The sequence below is a fragment of the Protopterus annectens genome, chromosome 2.part1, assembly GCF_019279795.1.
Source record: "Protopterus annectens isolate FY-2018-M chromosome 2.part1, PAN1.0, whole genome shotgun sequence".
Lineage (NCBI taxonomy): Eukaryota > Metazoa > Chordata > Ceratodontiformes > Protopteridae > Protopterus > Protopterus annectens.
Window position 1 is genome coordinate 943,574,433 of NC_056729.1, and position 14,442 is coordinate 943,588,874.

Consider the following 14,442-nt stretch of genomic DNA (forward strand, 5'->3'; position numbering starts at 1 on the left):
CTCAAGTAATTGCTTTGCACTGTGTACTGCACATTCAGCCAGACCATTTGACTGCGGATATTCAGAACTTTGATTTAGAGTGGCTCTCTTTGCAAATGCAGTTTGGTATATTACACACCAAACAAGAGGAAAGCACTTTATCAATGTCTTTTGATAGAGAAGGCCAAAATACTAGTCCTGTCATCCTTCTTTTGGTAGAATCAGAACCTGGGTGGCCACAATGTAAAATCTGGATATATTCATGTTGTAAGGAAGTAAGAACAACAATTTTAGGACCTTTGAAAATGATACTCGTCTTCCATCAACATCTCGTCTTGATAAGAAAGGTAAGGTTGCAGTTCTGGCGGTACACAAGATTGCTTTGATGGCCATCTGACATTAATGAAGTGGTTGAGATTTTGCAAAATGGGATCAGTCTTTGTATGATCTCTCAGCTCATCTAATCTCATAGAAGAAAAATTATGCACTTTGTTAACATCAAAAGTCAAGCTTCTCTGCATCATGCTGTTCTGTAGTACCTCTGGGTGATCTGGATAAGTATCAACCAGATAAAGAAGTTTGCCTTTAGTGAAGACCATTTTGAAGTTGTATTTTTGAAATTTGAGCATCATACTTTGCAGTCTTGCCAGAGCTGTATGCATAGGTTGTTTTAAAATAGTAACTAGAGGCTGATGATCTGTTTCGATCTGGATAGCTTGACCATAAATATAATCATGGAACTTAGAACATGCAAAGACAATAGCCAAAAGTTCCTTCTCAGTCTGAGCATAATGCATTTCAGTTTGGGTAAGAGTTCAAGATGCATAGGCAATAGGTCTGCCTTCTTGGAGAAGAACTGCACCTAGACCAAACTTAGAAGCATCACAAGAAAGAATAACTGGCTTATTAACATAAAGAGAATCGCAATGTAGGTGGACTGGATATTCTCTGCTTAAGGTTGTCAAATGCTGTGTGGTGCTATTTCAACCATGACCAGGTAACATGATTGTGTGTTAGTTCTCTTAAAGGGGCTGATATCTCACTAAAATCAGGTATAAACTTACCCAAGTAATTAACCATACCAAGGAAATGGTGTAGGGCTTGGACATTATCTGGAGCCTGCAGCTCAAGAATGGCGTGCTTGTTTGGATGGATCAGGTCATAAGCCAGTACTGGTAAATAAATAACCTACATATGTGACTTCTGGAAACCTGAATTTGCACTTCAGAGGATTAAGCTTCAGGTTCACTTCACATGCTCTGTCCAGAACTTTTCTGAGGTGTTGGTCATGCTCTGCTTCCCATTGCCTCCGACCAATACATCATCAACAGTTACGACACAGGGATAATTGAAAAAATTTGCTCCATTGCTCGCTGAAAGACTTCACTTGCAGAATTTATACGAGAAGGCATCCTAAGGAATCTGTATCTGCAAGATGGGGTACTGAGTGTAATCAGTAGTGAAGATTTGCGATCACTTGCCAGAGTGAACTCTTTGCATCCAAAACAGAAAAAAATGTGGGATTTGGCATCAGGGCAGTGACCTCCTGTACTCTACACATAGAATGATGGGATCTCTTTAATGCTCTATTCAAATCTCTCGGATCAATGCATATTCTTATTTCATCCAAATTCTTTTTATGAGCAGCTACCATGGAAGACACCCACTTGGTTGGTTCTTTGACTGGACAAATCACACCTTGCTTCACCATTTTGTCTAATTGGACCTTAACTTTATTCTGCATGGCTATCAGAATTCTCCTTGCTGGTCTGACCACTGGACTGACCTCTAGGTCTATTTTCATGGAGTACACAACTGGAAGTTTGCCCAACTTGTTATCGAAAAGTCAGCATACTCTGATAAAATGGTATTGATGAAATTGCAACTAGGACATGTGCTTACATGATGAACTTATTTGGGAAAAGAAAGCAGTTTCATTCTCAAACTGCCTCTAAGACCCAACAATGACTGCTCAGGTCTTCGAAAAATGTAGAATTGCAAGCAGTACTTGTTTCCAGCAAAAAAAAACATGAAAGTATTACTGAGCCCTCAGTTTGAGTCTCTTCACCTCCATAAGCAACAAGTTTCGCACTATTGGTCAAATTAAATTGCTCACCAACTCTCACCTTAGCAAATCTTTCCACTGACATAGCATTACACCTTGAACCAGTGTCTGCTTTGAACTGTGTGGGTTTACCATTAATCAGAACAGTACATAACACTTCATTTTTTGCCAACAAATCCACTGCATCAGTCTTTTCACCGACAGCTGATACACCATCTACATAGAAAGTAGGGTTGCAGCTCTATATATGATCAACTTGCTTCATTGAGTGACCTTTCTTTATATCAGAATGGGGCTTGTTTGATTTGCAAAACTTTTGAAAATGATTCCATTTTTTACACTGTGACACTGCAGACCAAATGCTAAGCACTTTTCTCTTTTAGACTTATGTTTGCCACCACAGTTGTAACAGTTAACAAAAAAACTTGACTTAGGTTTTGCTGATTCTCCTTGTACTGCACTGAGCATGTCCATTTTGCTGAGCTAGTCTTGGAATTTGCTAGAAAATCGCGTGTCTTTCTGGAAGAGCCTGCTGGAGTTGCAGCTGCCATGTGCTTAGGCCTGTTTCTGCTAGCCACATGTTTCATGCTGTCTACATTTGCTCTGGGACTCAGTGAAACCATTCTTTTTATCACTTGCAAGCATATTTGTGTGCCTGTCTGTAAGCTCATGGATTTGACAAATCTCTATAGCTTTGCTCCAAGTTAAATCACTGTCACGAAGCAAAATCTTTCTCACTGTAGCACTATTGACACCACACACAAGCCTGTCCTTTATCAACTCATCTTTCAATTCACTAGATATGCACAACTTACCTTTATTTCTCAGGACAGTCATATAAGCTGCAAAAGTTTCCCCTGGCTTTTAGTCTCTCATGTAAAATAAATGCCTCTCTGATGTAACATTTGTCTGAGGGTTGTACATTTCTCTGAATTTATGCGTCAGACACACAAGATCCTCTCTAGATTCAGCCGGTACAACAATTTGGTGGTTCCCCCTCTCCGGTATATACTGCTGGTGTATACACAAATGAACACTCCCTTTCAATAGCTTCAGACCCTGCTAAGTTAAGCAAACTGAATGCCCTTGTATGTGCATCTTTATCTGAAAAAGCTGCTTGTATAAAGATGTTATATTCCTGCTCAAATATTCTCCAATTCTCTGCAATATTATGGTCAAATACAAGTGGACTGGGTCTGGAAATGCCTCTGCCATATCAATACACACTACTGAAGCCTTTTGAATTTATGCACAAACATGCACGTGTGTGTGTGTGTGTGTGTGTGTGTGTGTGTGTGTGTGTGTGTGTGTGTGTGTGTGTGTGTGTGTGTGTGTGTGTGTATGTATGTATATACATATATATATATATATATATATATATATATATATATATATATATGCTAGAATTTTATGCCAAGACTTACAACTATGCCCAATACCACAATAAGCTTCCATAGTACAAGAACACTCTTGAAGTCACTGTACTTTGCAAAACCACTCCTTATCAGTGTAAGGAACACTTTGAAATAATGGTACTTTGCAAGTAAACTGTATGCGATAGAAGAAGCTCAGTGTAAGAAACACATCAAAATGATTGCACATGCGAAAGAACTGTATACAGCACAAAGTCAATTTTTCAAAATGGCTGTACTTTGCAATAACTCTGTACAGTGTAAGAAACACTTCAAAATGGCGGCACACTGTCAATATATGTACACTGCCCAGGAAGCTTTTTGAAATTACTGATTTTGACTGCACTTTGTGAAATAGTTGCAGTTTACACACATAAAGTCTGAAATAAAGGCATCATAATGAAGCGCACACTACAAACACTTTACACACTCTGAGATACTTTGAACAACTCTAGTTATGCTTTGAATAGCTTTTGTTAATGCAAAATAATAGCTCATGCCCAAAATACAGTAGTTTTACTCAAAAATGTGCAGTTGACTTGCTTTTCCATGCTCATTTATCCTTATTTCTTGCCCATTACACTTTCTTGTGCTTGTTTCGCTGTCAACATATTCATTTTATTTTAAACATGCTCGTTTTGCCTTAAATATGCTTGTTTTATAACCTGATGCAATTCTGAACCCCTTATGAGCTTCCCTGATAATTCTTTTATCAGATACTGTGGTTTCGAACATTCCATTTAATTATTAATGCGTTTTGTGCCTTTTGTTTGCTTAATAATACGTTTTTGTGTTACTTGTTTGATTAATAATACATCTTGTGCCTTAAGAATATCTTGTTGCATTTTCTTTACAAAATAAATAATCTGTGCAAGATTTCGTTACCTGTAATTCGTTTTTGGCCTTTTTCTTTTCTTTTGCTTTTTTAGATATGCCTCTTCTGACACCATGTCACTCGCCTGGTAAGGATAAAACAGACAAACAGTTGTGGGTTCTTTTCAGTCAGCTTTATTGTACACAAACACATCAGGATTAAGGCTTTGTAACTTAAATTTAAATAAACATAAACAGACTGACTGCCACATTCATACATGCTCACACTCAGGCTCTTCTGTCAAAATGGCACTGTTGCCTGCACGTGCTCGGTATTTATACTGCATGTGTGTCACTTAGAAATGCTTCTTAAAGTCACCACACACACACACACACACACACACACACACACACACACACACACACACAAACTGTTCTACAGTTGCCATCTGTAAATATTCAGATATCAATGTCCTGCAGTATGGGATGCATTACTCAGCAGTAAATATACTTATATTTTGTTTTAAAGTTATTAATGTAGCCTTTTTTTAAGAATATTATTTTGTCTGTGCTTCTTTGAGGTCAAGAATTGTGTTTCAAGCATGTGCCTGATTTGCTATTTGCTTTGACGTGGGCCTGGGTTATGGCTAAATGGGTCTTCATACCAGTTCACTTTCCCAGTTAGCTAATAAAAAATCAGTTAGCATAACACACATCATAGCATTCCTATCCTAGGATAACAATGCGTACATTAGAGGTCTTGAAAAAATTATCAGACACTGTATGCAGTAGAAGTCAAGGATGTACTACTTGGCAAAATGTATTCGTTCATCCTGGTTCATCAAGACTGGCACATGCCACATTGATATCTCAGACTGTCTTGATCTGAGAGAAGTATCATTTGCTGTCCTCCTAATTTCAATACAGAAGTAAGAGCTTTGGAGCTCCATTTAAAAGCTCTCTGCATGCTCAAAGAGTATATGGGTAATTAAGTTTCAGCAAAGCATTTCTAACAAATTTATATCAAGGCCCCTCTTCTTTTCTTCATTATAGTAGTAATCTGCTAGGAGCAGAAGAAGACATAATATGAGTAGTACTCTCCAAGCTGCTGGTTAAGTCACATGACCATTTGAAAATATATTTTACTGCATTCCAAATGTATATTTTATGTTCTACACATAATTGTCTGATTTCATTTTAAATTTGTTAGTGTTCCTACACTTCTCACTCCAAAGGTTAAACCATTTCATATTGTAGTAATAGACTGAGTTATAAACATATCTGTTTAAATTGTTTTGTTAATTTCAACCCTTTATAGTGGGCCCTTTACTTATTTTTGTAGTAGTGTGTAGCCTTTGACATTCCAAGATCATTTATTAATTGTGAAATTTAGTAGAGTATTAAAACCCAAAGTTTGGCTGTTAGACATCCATATGAAGTACAGAACAGGTTTAGTTCTTTTAGTCTATTAAAATAGTCTAAGTTCTTAACTCTTCGTATTTTTTGTAAACATCCATTGAATGCCTTTTAGTTGTCCTAAATCAGTTTGTGACAAGGTACAGAAAACTAAATTATATTCAACTGTAGATCTTACAGTTGATTTGTATAATCTGAGCATACTAGTTTCATCTCTGGAGATTGTTTCGGCTATACATCCTATTGTATTCATTGCCTTGTGCTTTATTTCTATTATATGAGATTTAAAAGAGAGTCCCTTGCCAATGAACATTCCCAAGTCCTTTATTTTCCAATTTATTTCTAGGGACTTCTTTTCTAATCTCATTTGTAAATTAAAATCAAGACCAAATTAAACCACTTTAATCTTAATACTGAATTTCAGACAACAGACTTCTGACCCTTTTTAGTCTGATGCAAATGGTTGTTAAACAAAATCACATATTCAGATGAATTTAATATAACATCAATTTTACATCTGCTAGCAAACTCGCAAAGCCAAAAATTGACAGGTGTTGGGAATTCAGTAAAAACAATATTAAATAATACAGCGCTCAAGAGAGCCATGAGGAACCCCAGATTTAATACTCATCCAAGCTGACTTAGTGCCATGCAGTATAACTGCCTGCTTCCTCAATAATAATCAAATTCCAATCTGTCTAACAGTAAATTGAGTAACGTTTATTTTGGATAGCTTTCCTATTTTCTGGTCATGGAACGTGGTGTCAAGTGCTTTGGTTACATCAGGATGTATAACTGCACACCAAATTTCTGTCAATTAGTTCAGAGATTTTCTCATAAAGCATTATTTGGCAGGTCAGTGTAGATCTCTCATTCATGAGATCATACTGGCATTCATCAGTATTGGGCCCTTATTAGCACTATAACTAATGATTTAATCATGTCATCAGAAACAGTAATTCTATGGTGAAGCCCTTTAAGTGTCTATGTTAATGGAATTGCTAATTCTCTCAATATCTTAATTAGTTGACCAGGGATTCCAACTGAGTCTCTGGAACATTTTTTTATATATATTTTTCCAAGAGATTCCTTCATCATCATCATCATCATCACCATCAGCCCCATTTTACTTGTGTTCTACATGCGGTCAGAGTGTTGTGTCAACTGTCACCATCCCTCTGTCAATTCAATGTCACTCTCCTGCCTTCTTCAACACTCATGCCTGAATGTCATAGGTCTTCTCTCACAAAATCCATCCATTTGATGGATGCCCTTGTTTCTTCTTGCCTACTCCCCTCCTGTTCCAGATCTTCATCATCAGATTGTTTTCTGCTTTTCTGCACATATGCTTGAACCATGGTAGTCTGATCTCTTTGACCTTCAATCGGAGTTACTTTGGCTTGTGCTCTAATGTCCTCATTTGTTTGTCCGTCCCTACCACCCATGTTAGGCACTTCATCTCCATTACATCTAGCTTCCTCTGCTGCTTTGCCTTTACTTCTCAGGTTTCTGTAGTCTACAGTAGTTCTGGTTGCACCACTGTTTTGTGTTTCTTTGGCACACTACCCTTGACACTCTTTGCCAGTTGACTGCAACCCCTCTTATTCAAGCTTTGGCCTTTTCATTTAGACTTCCCTTCTCGTCAACCACGCCTCCCAGATACTTGAAGCTGGTAGCCTGTACCACTATCTTCCCTTCTATCTCAATTGTTAGCTTCTTCTAATTTCCCCCATTTGCTGCTAATACATATGTCTTATCTGTATTCACTTTCATCTCATATTTCAGTTGTGCTTACAATCCCCATATCCTTTGCTGAAGTTCTTGCTCAACGTCTGCCTGCAGTGTCTTGTTGTCAGCATACAGTTATCCTGTCTAGCTTTCATCTAATTTTTCATTTGTGCTTACAATTCCCATATCCTTTGCTGAAGTTCTTGCTCAGTGTCTGCCTGCAGTGTCTTGTTGTCAGCATACAGTTATCCTGTTCAACTTGTTTGAAAAAATAGTCCATCACTAATATGAACAGCAGTGGGCTCTGAGCTGAACCCTGATGCATACCAACACCCACTCCCACTGGGAACCCCTCTGTGAGGCCGAACACTGTTCATACTTGAATCTTTGGGTCCTTGTACAAAGCCTGAATTAATTCTGTCAATATTTCTGGGACCTTGAACCACTGCAGAACTGCTCAGATCAATACTTGGGACCTTGTCGTATGCTTTCTCCAGATCTGTTAATGCCCAATTCAACTCTTTCCTCACCTCTAGCATCTTTTGAACTATCTATCTCACTGAAACAGTGGGTCAGTTGTGCTGCATCCTGATCTGAATCTGATGTACTCATCTCCCGTCTTGCTTTCTACTACTCTGAGTATTTGTATATCAGTCATACTATCAAGATCTTTCATGCAGTGTGTTATGAGTTTGATACCTCTGTACTGCCCACAGTTAGGGATACTCCCTTTGTTCTTAATCGCTGGCATTAGTATGCTTATACTCCAGTCTTCCTGGATATGACTTTCTCTCCATACTGCTATGAGTAATCTCGGGTGCCATTCCTACCCTATCAAAAGTCAACATTTTGATCATATCTGCTGTGGCCTCATCTGAGCTTCCTGCTTTCCCTGACTTCATTTTCCTTAGTGCTGTTCTTACTTCTTCAAGGATGAGCTCCTCCACTTCTTTCATTATAGGCTGTGTCTGGGACCCTACAGCCTCTGTGGGTTTTCTTTGTTCTGAAGCTGCTAGAAATACTGTCTTACTCTCTTCTTTATCTTTCTCTTGCAAACTGCTAGAGTTTCTTTGTCCATCTTCTGAGTTACTTTCCAGAAGCTGGTAGAGTGCCCCTGATGCCTTGTTCTTTACCACTGCAACTCCTCTCTTAGCCTGTTTGTTAAACAGCCAATATTCCTTCTTAGTCTGGCCTATCTTTTCTGTCTGACACTTTTTCCTGCACCCCTTCTTTCTTTTCATGACTTCCTGGACTTCTGCATTCCCCAACCAGCTTTCCTTATGTACCTTATTCCCATACCTGGCTCAACCACATATCTGTTCTGTAGTCCTAACACATGCTGTTTGAGGTGCTGCCATTCTTCTTCTTCAACTTCTGCTCTTTCTCTTCTTCCTGAGGTGCTAGAGCCCTGAGTAATTCATTGAACGTCTGAGCTTTCTCTATCTCTCTAATCAAGTTCCAGGTCTTCAGCCTAATCTCTGTTGACTTTGGAGCCCTCTTTGACCACTGGTTTCATCTGATTGTGACAACCAGTGGTTTATGCTGTGGGTTGACTGTTTCCTGAGGAATGATTTTATGATCTCTGATAGTACCCCAGTGCCCTTTCCTTACTAGGAGGACGTCTACCTGAGTTGCATGTTGGCCACTCTAGTATGTGATACTGTGACTATCTCTCTTGCTGAACCACGTGTCAAGCAGAAGTCTAGAATGGCCTCTCCTTCTTTATTTCTGTTGCCCCACCCACGTGGACCCAGGCGGTCTTCATATCCTCTTCTGGCTGTACCAGTATGTGCATTCAGGTCACCTGTTATCCACACCAGTTCCTATAGTTCTGTTTTATCAAGTAGGTCTGGTAACTGCTGCCTGAATGCACTCTTTTATGCACTATCCCAGCCCTGCTGTGGGGCATAGGCTGAAATTATGAATAGTGCCCTAATCCCTATACTGGAATCTGATTATCATGAGTCTGACACTAATTCTGATGACATCCCTTTTTGTCTTCTGAAGTCTCTCCCTCACTACAATTCCTATACCATTTATAGCCTGTTCTCCTCCTCCTCCTCCTGAGTAATAGGCTCTGGATCCTAAGCCAAATGGCTCTGCTGCAGTGCCCTTCCATCTTATCTCCTGAATACATAGGATGTCCAGCCACCTCCTTACAATCATGTCATCCACTTCTAAGCTTTTCCAGTTAGTGACCCTACATTGAGTGTAGCAATTCTCAATTTATGTTTGGCAGGTTGATTGGTTTTAAGTCCACCTTTTCTTCGACAGAGCTAACCCAGGTAACCCAGGCTGGGCAACTGCACACCAGCCAACCAGTAGCTTATTGACGCAGTATTGCTGGGCTTGGTAGCAGACATACACTGGGCAATACATTCCACTAGCATGGGTCCTTTTCATAGGCCGGGGCTTCAATCCACTTATTCCCAGCAAATATCCATGCCTACTTTTTGGCAACATTAGTCAGCATGATTGAGTCACCTAGAGCCAATTGTACACCATCTAGTGGCTAGCCCTGACTTGGCATGTAGTCTGTGATGCATGTTCTCCTATCTTTAGGATACTGTGCACCAAACTTATGCCCAAAGCGATTGGTCTATACAACTCTTCCCCCTATAGTTGTTGTATCTTTCGGCTGTTAGGGGTCGCCACAGCGGAACTCCGGGTCTGCTAATGCTTGGCAGTAGATTTTTATGTACCGACTTGCCAGGCCTGACGCACAACCTTCAACGAAGGTACGCCCATTCACGCATGTCTCCACACAGAAGACGCTTTAGCTAAGAATCAAACAGGACAATGTCTTATTGTGAGGCGACAACGCTACTGCAGTACCACAGGCACCATCTAAAGTCTGTGCTGCTGCTGTTGCCTAGAACTCCATTCTTAGGTGAGTTTAAGATGGAAACAGTCAGCATGTGTTTTATTTTTGGGAGGTGGAAGGAACCCCCCTAGAGGCACAGGGAGAACATGCAAACTCCATACAGGCACTGGCCGAACGTCAGAATTGACTTGTGCATGAGAGATAAAGACCTTAACCATTATGCCAACTGGTCCCTTTTCCAAGAGATTCCCTAACATCCTCTAGTGGTATGATTGGGCAGCTCATAAACTCTAAACTGAATGATAATTTTATGACATGGAAATTACTTAACCTGACATTTACCAAAAATGTTACACAGTTCTGCTGTCTCTTCTGTGACAACTACTAGAATTCCATTCAAAGATGTTGGTCCAGTTCTTATAGGAGTTTTCCGTTGTGAGTTTGCATACTTATAAAACTATTTGCATTTTTCTCTGTTATTAAACAAATCTTATCCTTATGTCCTCTTTTTAATCATTTCTTAGATCTTTGGTTGCTTCCAGTATTCTATATTTGTAGTAAAGTTTATTATACCCTCTAAATATTTTGCATAATCTGCAGATCTCCTTACTTCCCCACAATGGTTTTGTAGTGAAATCTATTCATATTTTCAAATGTATCCACTTTTTGAATTGATTTGTAAGTGTTTAGATAGAAACTCTGAAAATTATAGGGTTTACTAGAGCTCAGTTTTTGCTCCCAAGGGAAGGTCATTAACTGGTTAAGAAAAACTTCCAAATATAATCTGTTACCATTTTAGTATATTATTGTCTTGTCGATACAGTTGATATATTCTAAACAGAATTCAGTTGCTACATGATCAACTATTTCCATTGGTGTAATAGTTTTAAATATTTCAGCATTTTATCGTGATTAACCAAACCAAATCCAATCATTTTCCACAAGTGGTAGCCATTGCAGTTTGTGTAAGGTGATGATAGCGAATTGTTGGTTTATTATTAATAATACTACAGATTTAGTCAATAAATGTAGTATGCTTAAGTGAATTGAGACTTGAATGTTACATGCAACAATCCTACAGTCTTCTTATGTGCTAATGTTGCTGATTATTACACTTATTACTTCAGCGTTAGAAGATTTTTTTTTTATGGATATGAACCAATTAATTTACTAAGAACAAACACACCATCATAGTTTCTGCTGCCTCTGGTATTAATGTGTTGTTTACATCTGCTAAACTCTAGGTCCTTTATCTCTCATATTTCAGTGATTGCTATAAATCTGTATTCATTAATTAAAGGTCCTATTTTTCCTTTTTTTATTTCTCAGACTTGGGGTTTTAGTATAATAAAACATTAGGTCACTAACATTTTTACTTGCTGCCCAATTTCCTGTAGCACTTTGTTTCTTGAATACCAGAAAAATACATCAAATGTTTGTTTTATTCTTATGTAGAATGCTGTTACCCATTTGGCTTATATGTAATTTTTCAATAGAGAACAAATCTCCCCCTAACTTCAATTATTCCCACAAAGTGATGACAGAAATCCTTTACACGTCCCAGGTGTTGTAGAGTTTTACCTTAATGTACACATAGTCACTAAACTGAGGGCATAGTAGTAGTTCACAAGAAGATGTTCCTATATTCTGTGAGTTACATGATTATAATATTTTAAAGCTGCATCTTTTGTCTGCGGCAATGGGACATAGTATAGATTGTTTATTCCAGTCATTGCACAAATATTTGTATAGTTGTATATCTTAGATGTCAGTTTATAGAACACATAATTTTTTGACAACTACTGTAATTTTATTCCACTAAGTGATGACAGTGTCATTCATTCCTTGTTGTTTGTTGTTAGTGTCCGATCAAAATGGAAAAGATGAAGTCAGACATCTTATCCTTATGTCCTCTTTTTAATCATTTCTTAGATCTTTGGTTGCTTCCAGTATTCTATATTTGTAGTAAAGTTTATTATACCCTCTAAATATTTTGCATAATCTGCAGATCTCCTTACTTCCCCACAATGGTTTTGTAGTGAAATCTATTCATATTTTCAAATGTATCCACTTTTTGAATTGATTTGTAAGTGTTTAGATAGAAACTCTGAAAATTATAGGGTTTACTAGAGCTCAGTTTTTGCTCCCAAGGGAAGGTCATTAACTGGTTAAGAAAAACTTCCAAATATAACCTGTTACCATTTTAGTATATTATTGTCTTGTCGATACAGTTGATATATTCTAAACAGAATTCAGTTGCTACATGATCAACTATTTCCATTGGTGTAATAGTTTTAAATATTTCAGCATTTTATCGTGATTAACCAAACCAAATCCAATCATTTTCCACAAGTGGTAGCCATTGCAGTTTGTGTAAGGTGATGATAGCGAATTGTTGGTTTATTATTAATAATACTACAGATTTAGTCAATAAATGTAGTATGCTTAAGTGAATTGAGACTTGGAATGTTACATGCAACAATCCTACAGTCTTCTTATGTGCTAATGTTGCTGATTATTACACTTATTACTTCAGCGTTAGAAGATTTTTTTTTTATGGATATGAACCAATTAATTTACTAAGAACAAACACACCATCATAGTTTCTGCTGCCTCTGGTATTAATGTGTTGTTTACATCTGCTAAACTCTAGGTCCTTTATCTCTCATATTTCAGTGATTGCTATAAATCTGTATTCATTAATTAAAGGTCCTATTTTTCCTTTTTTTATTTCTCAGACTTGGGGTTTTAGTATAATAAAACATTAGGTCACTAACATTTTTACTTGCTGCCCAATTTCCTGTAGCACTTTGTTTCTTGAATACCAGAAAAATACATCAAATGTTTGTTTTATTCTTATGTAGAATGCTGTTACCCATTTGGCTTATATGTAATTTTTCAATAGAGAACAAATCTCCCTAACTTCAATTATTCCCACAAAGTGATGACAGAAATCCTTTACACGTCCAGGTGTTGTAGAGTTTTACCTTAATGTACACATAGTCACTAAACTGAGGGCATAGTAGTAGTTCACAAGAAGATGTTCCTATATTCTGTGAGTTACATGATTATAATATTTTAAAGCTGCATCTTTTGTCTGCGGCAATGGGACATAGTATAGATTGTTTATTCCAGTCATTGCACAAATATTTGTATAGTTGTATATCTTAGATGTCAGTTTATAGAACACATAATTTTTTGACAACTACTGTAATTTTATTCCACTAAGTGATGACAGTGTCATTCATTCCTTGTTGTTTGTTGTTAGTGTCCGATCAAAATGGAAAAGATGAAGTCAGACATTAACACACATCTCTCACGGAGTGCTTTTTTCCTATTTCCTGTGCTCTTTTCTGTTCACCAGTGTCTTTATAAGACAATACCACTTGATGTTTTTCATTTACAGTTTGCAGTTGTTTATTCTTACTTTCTCCAACAGATTTGTGATATGTTAACATCTTTTTTCTTTTTCTCTTTTCCCAGCATTCCTTGGAGTCATCTACTTCATCTTTAAGTGCCATTAAATTAATAATTTTAAAGCTAATGATATCCTCTTCATACAATGCTCCATCTTATTGTTACTTCAGTACTTGTTTTATATTGTTATTTTGAGTAGCCATTTTTGATTGATATGTCCTGTTGTATTATTTCTATGTTGCCTTTATCAGTAGTTACCAAATGGCGACCCATTATTAACAGTGACTGTAAGATATAAATGCTGATGAAATGTAGAAACATCGGAAGCATTGTCAAATATTTCCTATTCAGTAATAAATTCTTGATTCATAGTATTAGCAGAGGTATTTACTCCATCTGGATAATTAGTTCACTTTAAAGAAGCTTTCCCTAGCCTTAAACATAGCTTGTGTTATGTTATCTTTGTATATGTTATGATTCCAACCTCTGTTACATTTTCCTAATTTTATCTTAGTTGTTCTGATCCCTGTACTTACCTTTTTATGACATCATGCTGTATAGCTACTAAAACTTGTAAGATTAAGATCTTTACTATCCATTGGATCAAGTGGGCAAATTCTATAGTTATTATCCTGATATATAGCAGATTATTGTTTTGTCTAGTTTTATTCTCCTCTCTCAATTCCCTTATGGTATAATATAGTGTTTTGTGTTTACATTGCATGTATATCTTTATAGTCAATATGTATTGCATGTCACTAAGCTTTTCATAGTTTGCAGATAGCATA

The 14,442-nt window shown here is 37.3% G+C and overlaps 1 protein-coding gene across 1 annotated transcript in view; it reads left to right on the forward strand.

Moving 5' to 3' along the window:
• The window catches only part of LOC122794922 (probable ATP-dependent RNA helicase DDX60), a 2,165,155-nt gene that overhangs the window by 2,069,594 nt on the left and 81,119 nt on the right, over positions 1–14,442 (forward strand). The window lies entirely within an intron of this gene.